Raw genomic sequence first — 26701 nt, 5'->3', positions numbered from 1 at the left:
TGGGATAGTAACCAATGGAATGTTTTTAACTCTCATTTAGGCAAGTTAGAGAAAGATAGAAAGAGGAAGGCGGCTTAGGAGCTGAGAAACATTCTCTGAGCTTAGAGGCTACACCTAGGCCTAGCTTAGAGGTTAGCCCTATTATCTTCCTTTATCACCTATTTCTACTTTCTCTCCTAATACTGTCCCTCCTGCTGCACATCCTTCCACTCCTCTGCCTGGCTCCCTTGCTTCCGATCATAATACCATTGCCAGTCTCGAAGCTAGAATTGATAAGAAAATTAATTTAGTTGTTGGGGCTGTGACTGAATTGGGGAATTCTGTTCAAGGGGTTTTGCAAAACTGTCTCCAGTAAAAGTGCAAAGTGATAGTGCAGTGCAAGTGGAGGAGGCGGCTGCTTGTCCCTTTGGCTCTCCTAGACCGAGGCCACTGTCCTGCTCCCCCACACCAGGGAGAAGACATACCTATAGTCCAAGGGAGGCCGAGTGGCTTTTCCCACAGGTAGTTGTCCCCTCAACCATACCTGTTGAATGGTCCCAGGTGTCAGTAGACAGCCATTGGAAAGGGTTGTCCAGGAGTGTGCATGGCTTATCTTCAAGCTCTTCCGACGACGGCTGTGCAGACAGGAAGCGCCGTTCATGTTATCTTAACTCTTCCTGTGTTCTCAAGCTCTCTGCAGCAAACCGCACTCAGAGTCCGGATCTCATGGGAAGCCCAGTGCCTATTAAGGAGTATAAACATTCTCTTTGCAGTCCCAGGCCTTTATGCAGTTACATAACGGACCCTCACGTGTCCAATTCCGTAGATCTGGAGTCCATCTCTCCTGTCCGCTTGTCTTCTGTCCACAAGCATCCACAATTGTCCACTTGGACTGCCCAGATGATGGCCTTCCGCGTACCTGTCCGCCTTCTGATTCTTTTTCTATGAGTGTCCACACTGTCCGTGTTGGACCCTCCAGAGAATGTCTCACCTCTCTGCTTGACTTTTGCCTATGAGCGCTCACACTCGGCTCCAAAGCGCCCAACTTCCAGACGTTCCAAGTTGCCTTCCGAGCTCCCGGCGCCACCAACAAGCGCCTGAAGCCAGCTCATGAATGCCTAGCAACCACTCCCAGATGCCTATAGGCTTCGTCATCACAGAGACTGCCTCCCCCTTCGCCTTCTCCGGTCAGACCTGTACCCTTCATCTGCACCCTGATGAACCTGCTTTGGCTCCATCAGCTAGTTAGTACTTTATGGACCTTTGAAAGCTCCTACCGCTTCCTAAGCCTGTCCAGGATGATGTTCTGTCTCTGGATCTCTTCGACGTAAGAGATCTAATAAGAACTCTGCAGTTCCTTCGCATTTACTGCCTTATTGAGGTATTTGATGTGAACTTTCCTCTTCTTTGTCCTTAACTGCCCTCTTCACCAGCCTCAACTTTCTTAATGAGAACTGTTGATGATTTGGCTTGTCTCCCAAAGGCTCTTTCTTCTTCCTCTAGGAAGACATTTAAAGAAATGAAGGACTGGCTGCCTACTAAGAGAGACCAAGGGAAAGCGTCTTTCACCCCTCCCTCCTCCTAGATTGATCCGCAGGAGGTACTCAGTATTATGCAACTGGGGAAGTTCCTTTGTTGGGAGTCTGTGCCTTGTCCCAAGGGGACTTCTCTGGTTTGATAGACTTGTCTTGTCGCTCGGTTTTTGCTTCAGCTTAGATTATGCTCTCGTCTGCAGAACTTGGACCAGTTTCTTTGAAGTTCTCAGCTCTCAGTTGGTTAGTGGGTATATTACACAAGAAGATCAAATATCATCAGACCTGGACAGAATTCTGCTTCCAGACTGGCTGGTGGTTGTCGGTCATGTGTGACAAGCCAAAGAGATGCCCGGGAGTGAACTTTTCCGCCCTTTGTTACCCTTGGGGTACTTAAAGAACGAGAGCTTAAGGAAGCTGTTTCTAAAGGAGCTTCACTCTTTGCAAATGTCAGCTTTGATGTTCCTCTCCGCTGGACAAAAATCACCTCTTCCCTCAAGACACGGTGAAAGACATTGCCACATCTTCAGAAAAAGATGATGCAAGACTTGCTTACTCAATCGTCTAGACGCCCCAAGGAATCATCTTCCTCTCCTCAAGCAAAAACCCTTTACCCCCCTCCAGCAACATCCCTTTCGTGGAAGAAGGAGCAGAACGTCTTTCAGGCTCCACCCATCAGCCAATTTTGCATCCAGGAACCTCTAGGATGACCTCTCTGCCAAACCAGCCTAGAAGAAGTAGGAATCCAGTCCTCCTGTGCATCAGTAGGGGCTAGACCCCTGGGATTTTGGGAGAAGTGGCTTATAAGAGGAGCGGAACCTTGGATTGTCAAGGTTCTGAAGGCAGGCTACATCATTCCTTTCCTGGAGAACCCACCAATGGTCACCTCTCCCATAGAATTGTCAGCCTACTCAGCAGGCTCCAAGAAACATTCGGCCCTACTGGAGGAAATCACTGTCTGTGAAAAGGGCTATAGAGGAGTGTCTGAGGACACCAACACGGAGGGATTTACAATTGTCTCTCTGGTTCCCAAACATCGTTGAGACCAGTCCTGATGGGCACCTCAATCATTTTGTCTTGAAGACAAAATCTGGTGATGGAGACAAGTCATTTGATATTGCTTCCTATCCAGCAGGCCAATTGGATGGTAACAACACTAGATATGCAGGATGTGTATATTCATATCCTAATTCATTCATTGTCCAGGAAAAATACCTGAGGTTTGTCTTTCAAACGAAAAGTACAGTACTGTATACCTCAGTTTCGCGCTCTTGCTTCTTTTGGCCTCAACAGCCTCACAGTTGCTCTCTCGAGTTCTCACTCCTCTTTTGAAATGGCTCCATTTAGTAGGGATCAACGTGAGTCTCTGCCTAGACGACTGGCTACTTCAACCCCCTTCACTAAGGACAAGTGAATGGAGGACACACACAAGACTATTCTTCTGACCCAGGAGCTGGGCCTTCTTTTAAACCTTCAGAAGTCCCAGTTGACCCCTTCACAAGAAATCCTCTATCTGGGGATGATACTGAACTCTCAAGCTTTTTGGGCTTTTCCGTCACACAAGGATTTCCAACTGCCTTCAAACAGTCTGAAAATTCTTAACTCTTTCGTCTTACACTGCTCAGCAATGGACAATCCTATTGGGGACCCTGGCCTCCATAGAAACCTTGATCAGATTAGGCAGGTTACATATGAAGGTTCTCCAATTTTACCTGAAGGCCAATTGGAGCAGGAAAACGCAGCCGGTCATGTCTTCCTGATCACCCCAGAAATAAAATCAGAAAGAAGGCTATTGGAAGGGAAGTTCCTTCATCCGCTGAACCAGACCTTGAACTTTTATTCCAACATATTGGACATAGGCTACTAAGCCTTGTTAGAAAACTACAATGAAGTGGACTCCCAGATCAACAGGGCTTTAAGTATATCAATATGCAAGAGGAATCAGCTGCAATGCACCTAGGCCTTCAGAGTTTTGCCTCTCTAGCCTGCAACAAGACTAGTGGTTCATGACAACACCACGGTCGTGAGCTCCACATTTGGAAGCAAGGTGTGACCCATTCCTCCTCCCCTCTGCCATGCAGCGAAACTACTGCTGTGGGTAGTTCGAAATCATGACTCTGGTCACTCAGTTGAAAGACTAAATGTGATGGTGGATTAGCTGAGCCGTCAAAAGCAAGTCCTTCCCACAGAATGGACCCTAGACCTCCTAGTTTGCCTAGACCTGTGGAAGTTATGGGGCAAACCAATGATGGACTTGTTCACCACCTCCAGGAACCATTGTCCTCCCTGTATTGCTCCTCAGCCCCAGACCCCATGCGTGGGCCACAGAGCCCTGCCGCAGAGCATATTAACAGGCTGAGGTGCACCCTTCTCTGCATGATCAGGGAGGCCTTGAACAAGTTCCAGGTACAGCTATATACTGTGACCTCATAGCCCTTTGGCCTGCTGTGAGAGAGTGGTTTCTGACCTCCTCATCTGCTGGTAGACTTCCCAAGAATGCTTTCTCAAAATCATCCCTTCTCAGACAACCCCACTTCAGAAGACACCACCTAGGTTGTCTGTAAGCTGGTCAGAGCGAAGGGTTTTTCTAGAGGAACAGCAGAAGCGATTGCTCAGTGCAGAAGATCTTCTAGGATCGTCTATTAGGCTAAGAGGTCAGTCTTTCGACAGCGGTGCCTCAGTCGCAATATCTCATCTTCTATGACCACTGCAACTCAGATTGCAGACTCTTCTTCTCCTCTTCCCAAGGAATAGAAGGAACTTATCTTCTTTGAGCATTAAAGGCTATAGAGTCATACAACTCCAGTCTTAAACATAAAGGGCTGGATCTTCTTCAAACCCCGATATCAATGACCTGTTGAAGTCTTCGAGATGACAAATCTGTAAAAAGGACAATCATTTGGCATCCTGAATCTAGATGTGGCCCTTAATTGGCTGTTGGGCCCATCATTTGAACTCCTCATGACTTCTTCCTTAGGAATTTGACTTTAGCACTCCCTTCTTTCTTCTTGTTTTAGCCACGGCTAAACTTATCAGAGAACTTCAAGTCATTGACAAGAAAGTGGGCTTCTCTAAGGGACACAGGCGTTCTTTAACCCTAGGCTTTTAGCGAAGAATGAGGTCCTATCCAAGCCCTGTCCTCGCTCTTTTCACAGTTAAGAACTTATCAGATATCCTGGGACAGGAGGAAGAGGAGAGGGTCCTACGTCCAGTCAGGGCACTGAAACACTACCTTCATAGGACAGAAAAGATTAGGGCTATTTCTAATAACCCTCTGGTGTTCGGTTAAGAACTTTTAAAGTAAGAGCACATAACGTCAGTGGTGTCCACTTCATTGGCGTTCAGACATAACGTCCCTGCCTGCTATTATCCAGTCCACTTACTGGAAGTGCACCTGGCTTTGCTTCCATTATTTGAAATATGTAGAAACTGTGTTTCACGTGGTTGCAGTACCCTGTGCCTTTATCAGTGGCTGTATGGGATGTAAAGAGTCATAAGTAGCTAACTCTTTTTCTCCTATCTTTTCACCTTGAAGTAGGGTTTTCGAGTTTTTGGGAGCCTGGGGTTACGAAGACCTGGAGTATCCACCAGTCTTAGTGATAGGGTATGGTTTTATTGAGTGTTTCCAGATTGGGTGACAGTGTTGTCTGGTTTTTTATCTTGGTACTGCGCTCAGGGCAAGGGCATCTTTGTAAACTTTGCTAGCCATCGGACATATCCCTCGCTGCAAAGTTCCCTCCTAAGTAGAGGTGACCCAGGGCTGAGTACTGCCATGCCACTACAGGTCACGATGAGTACCAACCAGAGGCAGTACTTGCCTGCAGTAGCTCTTTTACCAGGTAAGGAACAACAAGTGTTGCATTCAATGCAGATTTCTCTATTTAAAAACTGCGATCATGCTTCTTTAATATTTTGGAGTAGATTATGCCCATGTCTCTGACCTCCATTCAATGTGGGATTCAGTTATGTAATTACATGGTAAGTTACTTATATAAAAATGACATTTCTGGGATCAACCTGTGTCGCCGAGTGAAATGTCCCATACAGCACACATTTCTAGGTATAAATATTGCTAGATATACCAGAGAAAAAGCTATACAGCTAATAGGATGTGCCAGAGTTACTAACTTGGGTTTCCATCATCCTTATAGGATGTCGTATGTCATCTAGGACAGGGAAGCACACTACAGGTGCTTAAACCCAATAAATCTCTCCCTCTCCAAAACCCCCTCTGCATAAGAGGTGCTGGCATAACAGTCCTTCCTCGCTCGCTTACTACTAATTCTACCTATAATCCCCATCCGCTTATAGCATTACCTTAATGGCAACATGCGCTGTTTTCTGTGTTATTTTGCACGCTTTTTTCCATTTCTGATATATTGTTTCTGCAGGATGGCTTCCATCGATCAAGGCGCATTCTTCTAAGTTGAGTATTCAATTTGCTGTTTTGGACTCGTTGACTAATTAAGTCCCGCTATTTACTTGCGCCTGGTCGGCTTGAGGGCTTTCATTTTGCACCGCTGTGGCTGTAGTCCCCAGCCTTATCATGCTCATATCTTCTTTCGCTGTAGACGCTAGTTTATTTTATGCTCCTCTTTTAATGATAGTTTCAATTTTCAGCCAGAGGAGAAGTCAGGATAAGAGTAGCGATCTTACGCGATCGGGTTGTTATTATATTTTAATTAGGAAAGTGAGGCCTAGTATAGCCTTCCTTTGTGCTTTATGTAGGCGCATTTTGTAAATGTTTTGGTTATTATACCATTTCAGTTTATTATGTATCAATATCCTATGCCTGATTTTTGGGTAGTAGCTATGTTAGCCTACCTGGACCAGTTTGGCTCTGCCAAACCTCGAAGGTAGGCTAAGTTGGCCTCAGTCTTTCCCTACTTTGGCTTCTAGGCCTAGGTAAGTGTAGGTTGTTGTGGGTGGCCTTCTGCCTCGAGTTTTCTGGGTTCATGCCCATTCTCCTGACCAGTTTGATTATCAAATCCCGAAGGTGTGGTCTGGCAGCGCCATTTGTCTGTCCTCTGGTATGTCTTAGCCCTCCCTGACCAGGCGTTGGCTTCCGGGAAGGTTAGGCTAAGACATAGATATTACTGGTCTTTTCTCGCTTATTATGTTATCTCACCCATTTTATCAGACATTATCAGACATATCTACTTGGTTTCCTCTTTGGGGCATTTGTGAGCAAAGCCATTTGCCCTTCGGTTGAGATGACGCCGTGGAAGGTGCCTAGGCACTCCGACCTGTTGCAGTCGCCATGTTTTTCTCTCTTGCCTCAGCTTCCGTCATTCCGCCTATCCGACTGCTCCGGTGGCTATCGTTAGCTCGCTTTTAGCTCCTGGTAGGAACTATAGCTTGAGCATCGTTGCCTTCTGTTTACGGCGGAATGGTAGAGGGGCTGGGATTAATATTATGTTTATTAAATTTTCTGTAGTTCCCGTGAGCGGTGTTCTGGGGAATCAGTCCCGAACCTTCGCTCCGGCGACTAGCCCTCTCTGGTTGATTCCCCGTGGTTAATTTTTGAGATTTGCATCATCAGAATTGTTTTCCAGTGTGATCGGCTTCAGGTTTGGGCTCTACCTGTTCGGATTACATTGGAGCTGCTCTGCCAGAATCCCCAGTTCTCAACCCGTGTGAGTGAATATTATTATTTTAAGTTTTTCCTTGTTTAGTTTTTTACCACTTTGTAAGTCAAGTTTGCCGCTTCTCCTTGATACCTATGTATCAATTCCTCTCACAGGTGGTTCATTGCCAGGAGCCTGGCTGCAATGCTACCCAGCAACCCATGCCACGAGTTTGCAGGTCGCACGCCGGGCTGCGCAGTCGAGGGCGATCTCTTCTGGCACCCAGATGGCTGCTTTACGTGTGCTACGCCTATTTGGACATAATTAAGGATTCGCACGTTAACCTTTTTTATTTTATGCATGACCAAGCAATCAAGTAAACCTGATTAAACGTTAGGAATCTATTGTCAATTCTCGGCATTGACATTATTCTGTTTTGCGGTCCTCGGTCCCGCTAAGCCTCGCTCTTTGGCTACTTGAAGATCTGGGCCGGCGGCTTCGGGTCAGAACGTTGGTCAGCCCTATGTTCTGGGGTGGAGGACATTTGCAATATCCTCTACCCTATGGCTAGGGCCTTCGCGGCAGTATTCCCGAAGGGCTGGAACCCTGATCACAAGGATTAGACTCAAACTCAGATTCCAATCGGAAGAAAATCAAGAGCTATGCGAGGACGTAATGCAGGAAGTGGCCAACATCAATTTGGACATCGAACCATGGCCATCGATCCAGAGGAGGAAGGGTAGGGAAGTAAGTGAGGCAGGTAAATGTAAAAATTCATTATCTCTTAGCTCATTCATGCCTTTCGCTTCATCCTTTCAAGGATTCTCTAAGGCCCCACCCTGGGGCCCGTTCGGGGTCGGTGATCCCCAAGGTGAAGTCCTTGTTGAAGACGAAGACTTTACCCAAATTGTCTAAACCCCCGAAAACCCAATCCATGCCAAGCTCCGCCAAGGCGTCTTTGGCCCCCAAGCCTTCGACTTCCTCTCAGAAAGCTACTCCCCCTTCTAAGGGGTCGAGATCAAAGACGAGTAGGTCTAAGAAACCTGACTTTGACCCGGAAGCCTTTGCTGAGGCTATGATGAAAAAGCTCTCAGAACAGGTCAATTCTCAGTTCGAGGTGATGTCTCGCGATCTTGCCTCGAGCCTTGAGATGTCAGGTAACCCACCCCAATCCTTGGCGGAGAGACTCAAAACTCAAGAGGAGTCGCTGTTGACTAGTTTGTTCAGGTCCGTACAGCAACAAGTGTTACAATGAGTCCTTGAGATGCCCAAAGCTGCCAGCTTATGAGGATTGTGTAACCCTTGGCGCCTCACTTTAATGCCCCTTCGCAAATGCTAAGTTAACCATTGAAGGTTGTGGCACCGCCCTGTGGAAGACTATGAGTTCTTCCCGTGGATCTTGTTTTTCCCTTCCCGGGGTATGCTCGTCTATCCGAGGAAGCCCTGGTGAGGGAAGATAAGGTTCCAAAGGAGATGGTAATCTTCCCCAGGGACCAAGCGCAGTCGGCATGGGTTAGGATTCTCTCTGACTGGGAGTGCGCGAATACGAAGCTGACTCCACACAAAGGGCGGTACACAATGTTTGTGGTTAATGAGGATGTCCCCACTCCTTGTACCTCCAAGATCGCTGGAGCTGACCCTTCAGGCCGGAACAGAGGAGAAGCCGATGCCACAGCTTCGGGAGACGGAACCTACTTCTCTTCTTTTTCCAGGAGACTTAGACTGCTGGACTGGGGCTCCGGAAACCTTCACTGTGGGTGAACTAGATCCGGAGTGTGCTTCGAATCTGTTTAGTGAGCAATTACCCAGGATTCTGTAGTCTCTGATCAAAGTGGAGTATGAGTCTAGGTGCCGTCTCAGCAGATCCATCAACTCTGGTCACCCCAGCGGAGTTGGAGCATCTCTGTATAAGGGATGAACCCCTGTTCAGGATCCTGACTGCCGCCTGGCCACTGCCCAGAGTACCTATTTGATTTTGTGGTGCAAGAAGGGAACTGCAGGAAATTGTTTTGGCTGACGCTACCATCCGTCATGAGCCGAAATGTTTATCAAGTCCTCTCTGTCTGGGGTACTCAACCTTCCTGAAGACATGGTCAACTCAGTCATCAGTGAGGCCTCACGGGCCAATCAGAATCTCAGAATTCGTCGGGGACTTCCTTTCAAAAGGAAGTCTTCAGAGTTCTCGGGCCCTCAACCTAAAGGCAGGAAACGAACAAGGAGGTTCCACCCTTATAAGGCACCCCAGACCCAGACAATTGTCCAGGCAGTTCTGGTATCCCAAATTCTCAGACTCTCCAAGGGACATCCTCAATATGTTTTGCTGAACCAGCCAGCTCACCACCCTGCTGGTTCAACAACCTATGTTTCCTCCCCAGCCTTCAACCCTGCTTATGAATCTCAGGGGTCCTTTCATAGCTACCGCCCATCTAGGGGAGCTAGAGGTTGAGGAGGTTTTCGATCCAGACCCGGCCCCAGACTCCAGTCTAGAGGCAGAGGCTCGAGAGGAGGCAGGGATATTAAGCCCTCTAGTAAATGAGCCTCCTCAGGTAGGTGGAAGATTACGCCTCTACAGGGACCATTGGACCTTCAGTCCATGGGCCCACAGTATTATTTCAAAGGGCCTGGGTGGAGCTGATAGGGAGGACCCTCTCCACCAGTCAGGTTCTACTGTGACCCCAACACCGGATCTGTTAGGACTATGCAAAAAGACCTCTTTTAAAGAAGGCACAAAGAAAGTCAGGCATCTAAATTTCAAGGACGCTTTGTTCAGTTGCACAAGAAAGACTCAGGATAAGAGAAGAGTGATATTAGACCTATCAACTCTAAATTCTTATATCCAATGCGACAGGTTCCGTATGTTGACCGTCTCAGGTGCGGACTCATTTCCTCATGGGCCGCTACCATCTCTAGATCTTACAGGACGCTTATTGTCATGTTCCGATAGCGAGAAATTCTCTCCCTACCTAGGTCCAGACTAGGCAAAACAGGCTTACTGCTCAGGTAATGCCCTTCGGGCTCAACATAGCACCCAGGATCTTCACCAAACTGGGAGAAGCTGTGGTGCAGGAACTGAGATCGCAAGGTATCAAGCTCGTGGCTTATCTAGACGATTGGCTAATTTGGGCCCCCAACGACACCGAATGCCGGAAGGCAACCAGGAAGGTCATTCCAGTCTTGTGACTATCTAGGCTCTATATAAATACAAAGAAATCTTGTCTGACCCGCTGCAGCTCCTGCTTTCAGTGGTTGGGCATCCAGTGGACCTAAACACCACAAACTTTCAATTCCCAGCAAAAAAGAGATAGCCGTGCTAACGAGACAGTTTCTCAGGTGCAAACGAGCCTCGTCAGACTCAAGAAAGAACAACCTAGGTTCCCTCAGTTTGCGTCAGTACAGACCTACTCCTCAAGGCAAAACTGAAGGACATAAATCAGGTGTGGCGAAGACGACACTACAAATTCAGGGACAAGGTCTCCTCATACCTTAATCTTAAAGAAAAGACTTCTCACTTGACAACGCGCTAAAAGTCTTTTCCAAATCAATTTCCTCTACATCCCCCACCAGCCTCTGGATCATCCATACGGACGATCTCTCACCGGTTAGAGGTTACTCACAATACAAGAAAGTACAAGGAACCTGGTCGAATCTTTTCGGCCACTTCCACATCAACATTCTAAAGCAATATGTTTTCCTGACTTGAAACGCTTACGCTCCAGTCAGGAACATATATGCTGGGGATTAGTTCTAGATAGCAGTGATAGTTCATTGTCTGAACAAGTGGTCTCCAAGACGAGTCATATAAATCATGTAATGATAGCAAATCTTTTCATTAGCAATGAAAAATCATTGGCACTTGTCAGCCACGCATCTGTCAGAGTAAGGAATGGATTGCAGATTCTCTGTCAAGAACGACTCCCTTGGAATCAGAATGGTCTGACAAGAACTCTTCAACTGGATTTGCTAACAGATTCCGGGCTCCAGGTGGACCTGTTTGCCACAGAACTCGACCACAAACTTCCATGTTAATGAGTCCGACCTGACCCTCGGCTACTTACGCCACAGACGCACAAGTCAGTAGACTGGAACAAATGGAAAGTCTACCTATTCCCCTCCAGTAAATCTTCTGTGGAAAGTTCCCACAAAATCAGGTCATTCAAAGGTCGAATAGCCTTAGTAGCCCCCAACTCACGAAGAGCAACTGGTTTCTTCTGTTAGAGCTTGAAACTCAGAGCCTTTCAGATTCCTCATCCAATATTAACTCCAAGTAGTTCAAACTCAGACTGTGTCAGCTTCTCAGGAATGCTGAATGCCCTAATCTTTATGGATTCTTGTGATAAGAGAGAATCCTACTCTCTGTCAGTATGATTCGCAGTACAGAAACTTTAAGTAACTTCCTAAAGAATCAGACGTTCATACTATGACTACGAATCTCACAATCTCATTTTTTAAGGCCCTCTTTGATAAAGGTCTGGCTGCTAGTACCATTACTACGACTAAATCCGCCTTAAAGAAGTTATTTCAGTTGGGATTTAACATTGACCTAACGGATTCATATTTTTCCCTCTATTCCCAAGCTGTGTTTCGTTTTAGACCAACAACCCGCCCTAAAACGTTTCTGCTTTAAATGGCGTTTCTAAAATTAGCCTCAGACACAAATAACAATCTTGCTCTTTATCTGGACTCTTCTTAGAAAAACTATTTTTAATTAGCCTGGTTTCAGGGGTAGAATCTCTGAACCAGCCCTTTCAGAGAATCGAATCATGTGGATTTCTCCCCATCAGGAGAAGTTTTACTTTCTCCGACTCAAATGTTTTTAGCCAAAATGAAGACCCTCTAATTAGGTGGTTCCCTGGAAGATTATTCTCTCCGGAGGATCCTTCCTATGTCCAGTAGTGCTACCCTAAAAGCTTATCTTGAAAGGACTTCTCAAAGGTCTTCAGGTCCACTTTCTTTGTTAGGAGAGAATGGTGGAACCATCTCCTTGAATGGCAGGCTAGGACAACAAATACTTTATTTTATTAGTCAAGCCAACCTGACCCAATTCCCAGTCCATGATATCCGGGGCTGTAGCAACTTGCTAATTACTTCAACATATGAATTTTGATGAAATTAAGAAATATACGGGCTGGAAATCCTCTAGTCTTTAAACGTCACTACCCCAAGTCCTTGGAGGCTCTAAAATTTTCTGCTGTTGCTGCAGGGAACATTGTTTCCCCAGAGTCAGCCTAATATTATGTTATTTTTGTAATTTGTAATTTGTATCTTGTAATTGTAATTGTATTTGTATTTTGCTTGCCCTACCAATTGGTATACATCTCACCTACCTGCCTCGCTTGTATTCCCGTCCTTTCTACCTTGTTGACTGGGTTTAAGGTTTCACAATCCACTCCTGTCTTGTATATACCATCCTTGTTGAAAATGTTTTCACCAAATCTTGTTATTTTAGGTGATGGTTTAGTTTAACTGTTAAACCTATTCTTGTAGCTACATTGTTCTGTATTGTTTAGGATACTAAGAACTTATTTTGTGCATATTGATACTTGTTTATTCTAGTTTGGATAAGTAAAAAGCATATTCAAAATTAATTTAATTTTTCCTCCGTAGTAAATTTGGCATTTTGACAATTAACTTTTTTATGTTTCATGCTTTTTTAGCTACACCTCCTTCTGGTAACTATTTCACTGGGCACAGGTTGATCCCAGAAAAAGGGATTTGACAAAGGAAAAATCTATTTCTGGGTGAAGACCTGTGTCGCCTAGTGAACTTCCCTCTTCTAATCTTCCCACCCTAGGCTAGCCAAAGCTTAAAAGGGCTTCAGGATGGGGATTATGGGTAGAATTAGTAGTAGCGAGCGGGGAAGGACCGTTGTATCGGCACCTCTTAGGCAGAGGGGTTTTGGAGAGGAGAGATTTATTGGGTTAAGCACTTGTGGTAGTGGCTTCCACTCGCTCCTAGATGACATACCGACATCCTATAAGGATGATCGACCCAGAGGTGGTAACTCTGGCATCCTATTAGCTGTATAGCTTTTTTCTCTGGTAAGATTCTTAGCAAATATTTATACCTAGAAATGTGCTGTATGGGACATTTCACTCCGCTTATTACAGGTTCACCTAGAAATAGATTTTTCCTTTGTCAAAATCCCTTTTTATGATAAAATAGTTTTATATATAATTTACCAAGTACAGGCAGTCCCCAGTTATTCATGGGGTTAAGTGCTCATACAGTGTGACGATAAACAAAATTGGCGATAATAGTTCTGATCCCTGATTATCGGCGCCAGTAGCTGGGGATCAGCACTGGTAACCGGGGATCAGCGCCGATAACTGGAGATCGGTGTCGAAAATCCAGTTATCGTCGTCACTAGACAAGCGCCGTAAAACCGGATCGCCGATAACCGAGGCTGCCGATAACTGGGGACTGCCTACCTACTTCAATATTAGAGCCTCCCCTCCTCCTCTCATGGACATGTGGGCATAAATGGATTGTTGACTGGATCAGAAAGACCTTAATGCTTTGAGGGCGGGCTGTTACCTAGGTAAAACAATTAAAAAGTGCTACTACAAAAATCAAAAGTTGCTGTTCGAGGTGAGAATACTTTTACTTAACTATGTAATTACTTGCTACATATGAAACTTTTCTTTATTATACTGTTATTTTCATATATGTAACTTTCCAAGTAATTACACAGCTATACTTTCTACTCGTGTGGCAGTTAAAAATATGAAGTTCACAGTAGCAATTCATTTGTTTTTTAGTCTGGGTAACTACCCCGCCCTCTATTAGGGAACAATAGGTACAACAAAACAGAAAGGATCACTTCTTTTCTGCCAGCGCTAATGAACATCAATGTTTTGGGGTTGAATTTGAGGTGACTCTCTCCTGTCCTTCGTGCACCTGTGGGGGACTGGGGACTCTTCCTCTCTTCTGGAAGAGGGTGGAGCGCCAAAGGCGCCGGGAGCCCTGACGGTCAAGGTTTTCAAAGAGGGTTACAGTAAACCCTTGCATTGGTGATCTCATGATTCACAGACTCACTATTCACGAATCCTATGGAACGATATACGCACTATTCGGAAATCTACTGATTTGCAGTACTTTTCACTGGAGAAATCACTAATTACTGTATTTTCATTATTTCCACGCTAATTGCACTTTTTGTGATAAACTGTTAAAATACCTAGGTACCCAGGTAGTGCTACAGTTACGATAATTCACCCGATAATTCGATTTTATGATGGGGTAAGTAATTAATACTGATACAAATAAATATTTATAAGATATTTTAAATTTTACGTACAGCAGCATCAAATGCATAATCAGGCAAGTGAGAGAGACCAAATTACAATAGACCAGCTTCTTCCTCCATCTCTTTAATATCACATTTTCTAGTTAAAAAGTAAAAGAGGAATGATAAAAGTATTGCCGTAACGTTATATCTTGCGAATGCGTATAGCTAAACAACTGAATGAGAAACTGTTGTTTTGCTTATAACCAAATCGAATAACAATGTTATTTTATTGTATTTCAACCGCTAAAGGATAGTAAATAATTACTATACAGTACTTGTTAGTACAAATGATATTAAGTAGGAATAGGACTGATATATTTTTACATTGTGTTCTCATTTGGTATGGATAAAAGATTGCAAGGAAATATAGTTTGAATTTAAGCTGCAAATTGTAGCTGGAAGTTGAGAAAACAATGTCAAGCTGCTAATGACTATAAATTATCGTGCATCGGCAACGAGGATGAAACTCGGCCGTAATTAAAATTGTAGAGAAAGTATTTTAATCAAAACATGCCTATAAACGGTAAATACATAAAGCTCGTATTATGATGAAATCAAGTGAATATAGTGAACGGAATCTTGATTTTTTACAAACATGTCCTCAAATGGCCAGCATCATCTACTAACAAAAAAATAGCCAATTCATTTCCTAGAACGACGTATTTAAGTTACATTTCGACTTAAAAACACTCCTTTGTATAACGAAAAATACCTTGTCCTATATAAATAAAGTATCTAGAGATTCGTTTATGCAATCTAGAAGCAAGAAAGCACTTGAACTGAGTTAATTACGCGAAATAAACTTACTGATTCCCTAGATCAAAACCTGATCACTATGATCAATTTTTAATAATAAAGCAATATAAGAATATATACAATATATTATTGGATACTGTGAATTAAGGTGCATAACATTTTAAAAGCTCCATGGAAAAGATGCATATATTCGTTATGTTGATATTAGTATAATAAGATTATGTGAATATAGAGTACACTATAATGTAGGCTAGGCTACCGTATATATATACATATACGATAGTATAGGCTAAGCTAATTCCTGTTTGTTATTCAATTTCTCTTTGTATTGAATTATCATAAGGCATTCTGCATGAACCTCCAGAATTAGCTGATATTAATAACTACTATACCACATATGTATAGAGTATACTTTATAGTGTAGGCTAGGCTACCACTTATGGTACTGAATACCCTAGTGTGGGCTATGCTATATTCGAGATGTATTTTCCAACAAACGATGGGTTTTTTGGAACCTAACCCCATTGTAAGTAGGATAATACCTGTACAGTATAAGCATTTATAGTTTGTGTTTGAACTATCAAAATAGGCAGTTCTAAGTGTTTTTAGAAGAGTTCTAAGTATTCACAGATTTTAGCTATTCTGGGGGGCTGTGGTACGCATCCCCTGTGAATACGGGGGGTTTACTATACTCTATTCCATTCATAGAGTACCCTCCTCTCGTAACTTCGCCGATCACATTGACGGCATACTCAGAGGGCTCCGAGAGGTTTGTAGCTCTCACAGAGGAAGTGTCATCCCTCCTAAGAAAAAGGACCATAGAGGTAATGGAGCACTGGACTTCAAGAAGATTCTACAACTGCTTGCTCGTAGTACCCAAGTCATCAGGGGGTGGAGACCTGTCCTCGAAGTAAGCGCCTTAAACTTCTACATACAGAAAACGAAGTTCCAGATGGAGACAAATCATTCTTTGTTATCCTCCATCCAGCAGGGCAACTGGATGATAACACCAGACATGCAGGATGTGTATTTCCACGTTCCAGTACATCTGGAATCTAGGAAGTACCTGAGATTTGTTATCGGGGGCAGAGCCTTCCAATTTCGAGCTGTGTTTTGGTCTCTCCACTGCCCCTCAGGTATTCACGTGAGTCCTATCTCAACTCATGAGATGGCTACATCTGCTAGGTATCAAAGGTATCAACATATGCTTATACCTAGACAACTGGTTCCTCAGCTCCCCATCACAGTAGCAGTGCACAAAGGATCTGCAGACAACTCTTCTCCTTGCCAAGGAACTTGGTCTTTTGATAAGTCGATTGAAGTCTCAACTAGCCCCAACTTGAGATTCTCTATTTTGGGGATAAGGATCAATTCTCTGAGTTTTCTGGTTTTCTATCCCCCAAGAGGATAGAGTCCTGACTTCAGTCGGTTCAAAAATTTCTTTCGCTCCCGGATTGCTCAGCGAATCGGTGGATGAGTGTACTAGAAACCCTCTCATCCATTGAGCAGTTTGTGAAGCTAGGAAGACTTCTTATGAGGCCCCTTCAGTTCTTCATAAGAGCAAGCTGGAACAGAAGGAAACAGGCGGACACAGTGACGTTCCCAATTACAACAGAAATAAAGGAGGATCTCCGGTGGTGAATGTCCAGGGAGAGACTTTTAGAGGAAAGTCTACATCTTCTGAGCCCCAACCTCTCCTTTTATGCAGACGCCTCAGACTAGGGTTGGGGAGCTCTACGGGGCACTCTGGAAGCTTCCGGCTCATGGTCTCCGAAGCAAAGGAAGCTACACATAAATGTCAAAGAGCTGTCTGCCGTTCATTTGGGACTGAAGTACTTTGTAGAAGCAGTCGCAGACAGAACCGTGGTGGTGCATTCCGAGAACACCACAGCTCTCTCTACATCCAGAAACAGGGTGGGACTCACTCGTTCTCCCTTTGCGAAGCAGTGAAGGAGCTGCTCATTTGGGCAGACCAGAATTGGGTCAGGATTACCACCAGGTTCATCCAAGGGAAGTTGAATGTCTTGGCAGACAAATTAAGTTGATGAGAATAAGTCCTCCCAACGGAATGGACCCTGAATTCAAGTGTCTGTGACAACCTTTGGAAGCTGTGGGGCAGGGCGACAGACAATCCGTTTGTCACATTGAAAAATTACCGTATTCCTCTATTTTGTTCGCCAATCCCAGATCCTTGGGCATGGGTGGTGGATGCCATGCTGGTAAACTGGTCGAACTTGGACCTCTACTCGTTCCCCCCATTCAACATGGTGAGGTGGAGTTCTCAGCAAGTTTCAGTCTCACTGCAGTGCATCAGTGACCCTGATAGCTGCCTTTTGGCCACTCAAGGAATGATTCCTGGACCTTCTAAGGCTTCTCGTGGACTTTCCAAGGTTACTGCCTCGAAGTCCACATCTTCTCAAACAGCCCCATCTTTGGAAATTCCATCAAGGACTATCCGCTCTAGATCTGACAGGCCTCAGATTATCTGGAGATTTGTCAGAGTGAAGGGATTTTCAAAGCAATCTGCGGAAGTTATTACAAGATGTAGATGTCAGTCTACTAGCCGAGTCTACCAGGCCAAGTGGGCTATCTTCTGCAGGTGGTGCACCAGCAATAACATCTCATCTGCTAAAACCACCATACTGTAGCTCAAGTAGCAGACTTCCTTCTTTTTCTAAGGACCTCCAAGGGACTCTCATCATTGACTATTACAGGCTACATGTCAACGTTAGGATCTGTTTTTAAGCATAGAGGAGTGGACTTGGCTCTAATCAAGACCTGAGTGATCTGATTAAGTCTTCTGAGGCTACCAAACAGGTGAGAGACAACTCCGTATCATGGAACCTAGATGTGGTGCTTAAATGGTTAACAGGCCCTGCTTTTGAGCCTCTCTGTTCCATGTCATTTAAGAACTTGACCAATAAGACTCTTTTTCTAATAGCTTTGGCCACTGTTAAATGGGTAAGCGGGTTGCAGGCTATTGACAGGCTCGTCAGTTTTTATCATGGAGATGCTGTCTGCACCTTCTTGCTTCTCTTCCCAGCTAAGAACAAGTCTCCGTCTAATCCCTGGCCATGCTCGTTCTCCATTAAGAACTTAATGGGCATTCTAGGACCAGAGGAGGAAAGGGTCCTTTGCCCAGTAAGGGCACTGAAGTATTACTTGGACAGGACTAAGAGGATCAGAGACCCTGCCCGTAACCTCTGATGTTCTGTGAAGAATCCATTGAAACCCATGTCTAAGAATGCTCTGTCATTTTTCCTCAGAAGCCTTATTATAGAGGCGCACTCTCATATAAGAGAAGACATCCTGCCTACCTTTAAAGTGAGGGCACACGAAATTAGGGCTGTTGCCACTTCGTATGCTTTTAGACATAACGTCGCTCTCGCCAATCCTCCAGTCGACTTACTGGAAATGTAATTCCATTTTTGCCTCGCATTATTTGAAAGAAATAGAAACAATGTTTGAAAATTGCAGTACCCTAGGTCTGTTATCAGTGGCTAGCTTGGTGTTGGGGAAGAAGCATAGGTTATTAATTATTATTATTATTGTTGTTGGTGTAGGTGACTATTTTATTTGGTCTTTTATATTCTGGTACTGTCCCCAGGGCAAGGGCAGTTTTTTGCCCCTGTTGCTTAATGGGTGTTCTTAAGACTCCTTCACTCCAAAGCTCCTCCCCCTCTTAAAAGTAGGGACTTATCCTATCCTATACTGCTAAGCCACTACAGGTCAAGATGAGCGCTGACCAAAAGGTAGTAACCACCTGCCGTGGCCGTGACTCTCTTACCAGGTAAGGACACAACAAGCATTTTATCAATGCTAACAGACTTTTATGTTGCAAATTCATCTTCAAAGCAGACTGTTTGTTCCTACACGATATTTAAACCATCAGTCTTTTACATTAGGAATTATTTACAGCAAAGCTGGAAATGGCCATTAAAACTCTTGAACAAGGTGGTTAGACAGTAACTACCGTCCGGTAGGTGGGAGTCCAGCCTGCCCGGATGTAAACATTCCAATTTACTTTTGGCCGTCATGCTGTGCAGACGTGTTTTCAGAGCTCTATGTCTGACTGTTGTTAAGCTCTTCTTTCCCGTGGGATTTTTTGTGTTGTTTTTTTGTGTATATATTGTGTGTATAATATTATTTAACCCTTAAACGCCGAGCCTCTATTTACAAAAATGTCTCCCGTATGCCGGCGTGCGGTGAGTTAGCGCTTGAAGCGGAAAAAAAGTTTTTCAAAAAATCACAGCACGCTTTAGTTTTTAAGATTAAGAGTTCATTTTTGGCTGCTTTTTTTGTCATTGCCTGAAGTTTAGTATGCAACCATCAGAAATGAAAAAAAATATCATTATCATATATAAATATTGGAATATATGACAGCGAAAAAAAACATAATTGTATACAAATCGCACTGTAAGCACAACGGTTAAAGCTAATGAGTTAATTTTTTTTAGTTGTATTGTACACTAAATTGCGATGATTTTGGTATATAACAAATTGTAAAACGATCAAAGCAACACAGAGAAAATATTATCACAAAATGATGCATGAATTAAACGCTGCTGGACGTAAAAAAATGTTTTTAAAAAATTCACCATAAATCGAAATATTGTGCTAGAGACTTCCCGTTTGTTGGAAAATGAAGCTAATTAATTGAATATTACTAGACTGTAAGTTTTTTAGCTTACAATTACAGTTTTCGACCATTTCGGTCGAGTTAAAGTTGACCGAAAGTCAAATTTTTTCTATTTATCGTGATTTATATGAAAATATTTCAAAACTGATAACAGGTACAACCATGAGTTATTTTCTGTTGTATTGTACATGAAATTGCACACATTTTCATATATAAAACTTTATGTAACGACTAATATAAAATGGTGCAAATATTACGAGGAGACGAAAGAATTTCTGAGATGTTCGGCCGAGTTACTGCGCAGACGTAAGGAAAATGTTTTTTTCAAAAATTCACCATAAATCGAAATATTGTGCTAGAGACTTCCAATTTATTGCAAAATGAAGGTAAACGATTGAATATTACTAGAATGTAAGAGTTTTAGCTTATAATTGCGTTTTTTTACCATTTCGGTCGAGTTAAATTTGACCGAAGCTTGAAATTTTGGCAGTTATCGTGATTTATATGAAAATATTTCAAAACTGATAAAAGCTACAACCATGAGTTATTTTCTGTTGTATTCTACATGAAATTGCGCACATTTCCATATATAAAACTTTATGTAACGACTAATATAAAACAGTGCAAACATTACGACAACGTGATGAAAGAATTTCTGGCGCGGACATAAGGAAAAAGTTTTTTCAAAAATTCACCATAAATCGAAATATTGTTCTAGAGACTTCCAATTGGTTGCAAAATGAAGGTAAATGATTGAATATTACTAGATCGTAAGAGTTTTAGCTTACAATTGCGTTTTTTGACCATTTCGGTCGAGTCAAAGTTGACTGAAGGTTGAAATTTTGGCAGTTATCGTGATTTATATGAAAATATTTCAAAACTGATAAAAGCTACAACCATGAGTTATTTTCTGTTGTATTGTACATGAAATTGCGCACATTTTCATATATAAAACTTTATGTAACGGCTAACATAGAACAGTGCAAAAATTACAACAAAATGACGAATGAATATCTGAAATTTTCGGCCGAGTTACCGAGCGGGCGTAAGAAAAAAGTTTTTTTCAAAAATTCACCATAAATCGAAATATTGTGCTAGAGACTTCCAATTTGTTGCAAAATGAAGGTACATGATTGAATATTACAATTACATTTTTCGACCATTTCGGTCGAGTCAAAGTTGACTGAAGGTTGAAATTTTTTGTAGTCGACATATGGTACGTCCACTTGGCACCCAACAGACAATTTTAGTCGACGTATGATACGTCCAGTAGGCGTTTAAGGGTTAATATAACAAAGCCATGATTTTGATAGGCTTGTGGTAAGGCCATCTTTCCCCAGTGTGTGTTTTTTGGGGTCGGCAGCCAGGGGCATAAATTTTTGTTCCCCTATCATGTGGACCTCGCACTCTCCGCCCCTTGTTCGGGAGCATGACTAACCTTTTCTGTCTTGTGCGTGTGTTGATCTTTGCCACCTGTGCCATGGGTGGCTTGCCAGGAGGATCCTTATTGGGAGGGGGTTGCCGGGAGTAGTTGGAAGGTTATTTGCCTCCGATGGCGCCCTTGGTGACTGTCCTTTTGTTCCTTTTGGTGGCTTCCCTTCTGGCTATGACTGTCCTTTTGTTCCTTTTGGTGGCTTCCCTTCTGGCTATGACTGTCCTTTTGTTCCTTTTGGTGGCTTCCCTTCTGGCTATGACTGTCCTTTTGTTCCTTTTGGTGGCTTCCCTTCTGGCTATCTCTCCTTTGTCCTCTCCGCTCGCTCGTTGAGTGAAGATTGGCAGTTGGACGACCTCTTCTCAGGTGCCTCCTCTCACTTCGTAGGACAGTTCCCCTCAGAGCAAGAGGAGTCTCCCTTTAATCTTTTTTGCTTTCTTCTCCAGGTTGACAGTGAGCATCGTAAGGTGCAGCTGAAGTTCCCCTGTGGCAGGAAGGCTGCCCTCATACGGTGGATACTTCGACGACGACCGTGGTGACGGTAATGGCTAAGATCCCCACGTCGGTGTCAACACTGTGCCATGACAAGGGTGACCAACCGCTGTTCATTCGCTGGCACTCCTGTATGCTATGCCACTGCCCCCTGTCGTACCTGTGGTCCCTTCTGCTCCTGCTGTGCCTCCTATTATTTTGCTCCTGTTGCCCTGGTGGCCAGTCACTGGGCCGTTCCTGCTGTGCCTCCTGCCCCACCTGCCTGGCTGCCCCTGTCGCCACTGCTGATGTTCCTGAAGCTCCTGCCGGCTTGGCTGCTCCTGTCATTCCTCCTGCCTCAGCTGCCCTGGTCGCTTCTGTTGCTTCTCCTGTGTTCCTGTTGCCTGGGCTGCTCCTGTTGCACTTCCTGATTTAGCTGCCCGGTGTTTCCTGACCACCATCCTGTAGAAGATGTTGGAGAAGAGATCGAGGAAGAAGTCCTGTGAGATGTAGTCGTCATTTTCAACTTTATCTTTGACTTCGTCTTCTGCTGCCTTTTCCTCAGCTTTATCTTTGACTTCGTCTTCTGCTGCCTTTTCCCCTTCTTCTGACGCTCAGAAGAGGACTTGTTGGCTGAAGAAGAATTCCCACCATGCAGCTTCTAAGGGGCTGCCTCCCTTCACGGGGAGGCAGTGGGATCTCTCATTGGCTCTTCATGGCCTTCGGGTTCAGGAACTGAATCGCATACTCCAGGGTCTTGGGTGTCGGGAGTTGCGGGCGCTTGTACTTTGGGTTGCACTCCCATTGCCATTTTAGGGATTCTGCTTGTAGACTGGTGCTGTGTAGGGTGCTCGACTTTGTCAAGTCACACCAAGTGCTCGAAAATCTTCAGAGTCACATGCATCCCAAATCAGTGTTGGAGAGACCTCTTACCATCCCAGTTCGGCACAGGGTGAGAGAAAGAACCAAGACATGCAAAAATCTCGGTTTTTCTGCCAGTACTGAGTTTTGAGTGCTCATTGGCTCTTCCCCGGCCTTCAGGTTCGGGAACCGAATTGCTTATTCCAGGGTCTGCTCCTAGACTGGTGCTGTGTCGGGTGTTCGACTTTGTCAAGTCACACCAAGTGCTCGAGAATCTTCAGAGCCATATGCAGTCAAGTCACACCAAGTGCTCGAGAATCTTCAGAGCCATATGCATCCCGAACCGGTGTCGGAGAGACCTCTCACCATCCCAGTTCAGGCACAGGGTGAGAGAAAGAACCAAGACATGTAAGTGTCTCGGTTCTTCCTGCCAGTACTGGGTTTTTAGTGCTTGATCAGTTCTGAAACAGTGCTCAGTCAGGTTCCCAGCCTGGTGTCTCATTCCCGAGCTTTCAAGCGCCTGGAGAGGCAAGGAAGAGGTTCTCATGTCCCAGGGGCCTTGAGTGTGTGATCTTTCAAGGCCGCGCTCTAGATTCCAGTTCTTAGAAGTCTGCATCTAAGACTGATTCTGTGCCTGTCTCTCCTCGGTTTTCTTCCGAAGTCAAGAGGAGCTTATTCCTGATGATTGTTCTTATGAGATTTGGAAGTCTTGCTGAGCGCCCGAATTCCTTAGGATTGCGTGTGCTTGACTAGTGAGTCGTCAAGTGTCTAGGGTTCTGCAGAATCTTGGGCACTCCCCAAACCAATACTACAAGCAATCCCCGGTTATCAGCAATCCAGTTTTACGGCACGTCTAGTGACGACAATAACCTGATTTTCGACACTGATCTCCAGTTATCAGCGCTATTATCGCCAATTTTCGGTTATCGTCATGCTGTCAGGAACGGAACCCCCTCCGATAACCTCGACAGAAGCAATTCTTCTTGCCTTGGAGGGGTTTTATATTGACTAGCAGATTGTCCTGGCTCTGGCTCATCCAGGCTTGGATCTTTCGCTAGTTCTCTTTGCCGCGAAGGGTGCTCCCTCTCTCAACAAGAGAAGGCGAACCTGAAGGACACCACTATGGTGTCCCTCCAGGTAGTCTCCTGATGAATCTGTGATCCTTCACTTTTACAAGGCTTTACCTCCTTGGATGTGATCATTCCTGCAGAAGTCTCTGCCTTCTGGAGACTGTTCCAGTCTGGGGGTGGGTTCACCTACCCAGCACCAGACAGCAACCTGTGGGCAATTCTGGTTCTAAGGAGAGGGGCACTCTCCTGATTCCGATCTCCAGTCTAGTAAGTCCTGAAACCTCACATTCCCTCAGGAATGGACTTTTACTCGGTTCTGCCTCCCTCTTTCTCAGAGAGGAGGTAGATACCGCAGTAATCAAGAAACATGCCATTGTCTTGTCCTCCGGACGATGGCACGCTAGCCCTTCCTCAGCCCCTAAGAAATCCCAGACTCCAATGGCGCTTGCAGAACACCCAGCCTTCCTCATTCTCTTCTTAGAAAGTGTGCATACGTGGGTCTTTTTCAACCCTCTTTCCATTGGGAAGAGGGCAGAGGAAGGAAAGGAAGGGAGAACGGCATTCTCCTCCTTTTGGTTCCTTGATGAAGGAATGATGGTCAAATCATTGGAATATATGACAGCAACATAGCCAAGACCTGGTAGTGGAATCCTTCAGGAGAAGTATTTGCTTTCCTCCGGATCTCGGCCACCTTTCATCGCACTTCCATCCCGTCTCTTCTCCCGTGTTCTCAACTTCAGGAGCAGCCAGCCTGGCTAGAGCTTGTCGTCTTCGGTGTCCTTTCGTCGCTGCAGAAGCTGTCGCCTCGGGCAGCTTTGCCTTCGATTGTCTTCATGGAGAATGAAGGAGATCTGCTTCCAGTTCTTAATTCTTTCCTCTCTTGAAGGATGAGGGAAGATTTAGGCTGGTGCTTGATCGACAGGACCCTCTGAATATGTCTACATATTCTCCTCGTGACAGGCTTCTGATCTTAGATGCACCGACTGGGGAATAGGTGCACATCTGTAAGACCGTTGTCTTCAAGGTGTGTGAACGAGATGATAAGTACCTTCTCATCAACATCCTGGAACTCGAGGCAGTTTCCTGGCCCTCGTGAGAGTTTCAGGATTGGTTTTTTGAGATACTCTATGGTGTTGTTGGGCAACAACACCACAGTAGTGGCATATGTCAACAAACAAGAGGGTCTCATTTCCCTCCTGTTGCTCTGGTTGACTTTGTAGGTGCTCAAGTGAACTGTGGTGCACTCTGTAGAGCTGTCAGCCAGATACATTCCAGGCAAAGGGATGTATTGGCAGGCAAGCTCTGTAGAGCTGTCAGCCAGATACATTCCAGGCAAAGGGATGTATTGGCAAGCAAGCTCAGCCTCTGGCATTGAGTGATGGGAACAGAGAGCTCCCTTCACTCAATTCTTCATAGAGAAGTTGCTCGGCTTGAGGGCTCCCTATCATCTTTCTGTTCGCCTCCTGGCTCAGCAGAAGTCTGCAGGTCTTCTGCTTCATTGCACTAGACCCATGGACTACTACGGTGATGCATGCGGACACGGTGGGACAACCTCAGTGTCTTCATCTTCCCTTCGTATTTGTCTAATTCGCAAGGTGTTAAGCAAAGTGTTGTTCACTTGAATTTAGATGAATGCTGGAAGACTTTGCCTTATGCCCAAGCTGCTAGCTCTGCTTCCAGAGGCTATTGGGCTTCCCATGCAACCATAGGCTTCTCGCCGAGTGGCAACGAAGATAATTAGATATCTCTATCAGTCCTCTGCAGCCGTACCTAGGGATTGGAGCCGTCTTTGCTGGGTGGTGTCATAAACGGGACTTTTTTCTCTGGTCAGATCTGCTCTTCAGCAGGTTGCGGACTTCCTCGTCTTCTCCACCAAGAGTTTCTTCTCTCTGGTTCAATTATGAAGACTTAGGTCCATGTTCAACCTAGTCTTTCACCTGAAAGTAGCCCTTTTCTCCTCAGCCAAGATTTAGCTACTGATGAGAAGCTTCAATCGGTCTTGCAGTCTCAGGGACCTCAGGTCCCTGGGCGGCATGTGACTCTCGTTTAGGGTTCCTGTCTCGTGCTCCACACGCACCCTTGTGAGAGTTGTCAGAGTTTCGGCTCTCAAGACCATCTCTTGTCTTGCTCCAATGGAGGAGAAGAGGACAGGTGATATTCATGTTAGGAAAAATACAATTTACTTTGAAAATTGTGATTTTTGGAAAGGATTATTTCCATTTATCCCACCACCTATCAATATGGGATTCAGCTGTGTAATTACTTGGTAAGTTGCATATATGAAAATGGTATTTTCATATATACTTAGCAAGTAATTACAGATCAGAGCCCTCCCTCCTCCCCTCTGATGGACATTATGCGCAAAAGATGTGATTCTCTCTGTATTCTTGTACCTATTGTTCCTTGATTTAGGGTGGGGTAGTTACCTACACTGAAAAACAAATGAATTGCTACTGCTAACTTCAAATTTTTAACTGTCATTTAGTAGAAATTATAGCTATGTAATTACTTGGTAAGTATATATGAAATTTAATTTTATCTTGAAAATACCATTTTTATATAAGCAACTTACTGAGTAACTACATAGCTATTAGTTTCTAATTATCGTGGCAGCTTAAAATTTGAAATTTGCAGTAACACTCAATTGTTTTGTTATAGGTAACTAGACCCTGCCCACTTTCAGGGAAGAATGGGTATAACACAGCCAAAGAGCTCAATTCATTTCTTCTGGTCAGTGACTGATCATCTCTTGGTTGAACAGCTCTTTGTTTGAAATTTCGCTGGATGGTCGTAGCTTTCACCTTTGTTGGTGAAGTATTCTTTCGGTTTGGTGGCGCTCTACAGTAATCATTATTAGCTTAGCTAGTTTCAATTTAGACTGTTTAATTGACTGATTTTGACTTTATTACGTCTGATTCTAGTTTGTCCAATATCCGGTATTGCAGCAAAGGTTGTAATACCAGACTTACTTCAGCTAAAAATGACTCGCACACTATGTGTTGCCGTTGCATAGGGCAGATTTGTTCTTTTGATCTTAAATGTGACGAATGTAAAGATTGGGATCAGGGGAAATGGAAAATTTTGGATAATCACCTGGACAAACTTC

At 44.4% G+C, this 26701-nt stretch overlaps 1 protein-coding gene across 1 annotated transcript in view; it reads left to right on the top strand.

The window, feature by feature from the left end:
- Cul5 (cullin 5) overlaps nucleotides 1-26701 on the top strand; it is a 201188-nt gene that overhangs the window by 25990 nt on the left and 148497 nt on the right.

This window comes from Macrobrachium rosenbergii, chromosome 25 (assembly GCF_040412425.1).
Source record: "Macrobrachium rosenbergii isolate ZJJX-2024 chromosome 25, ASM4041242v1, whole genome shotgun sequence".
In the NCBI taxonomy this organism is placed as follows: domain Eukaryota; kingdom Metazoa; phylum Arthropoda; class Malacostraca; order Decapoda; family Palaemonidae; genus Macrobrachium; species Macrobrachium rosenbergii.
This window is presented reverse-complemented; position numbering and strand designations above follow the sequence as displayed.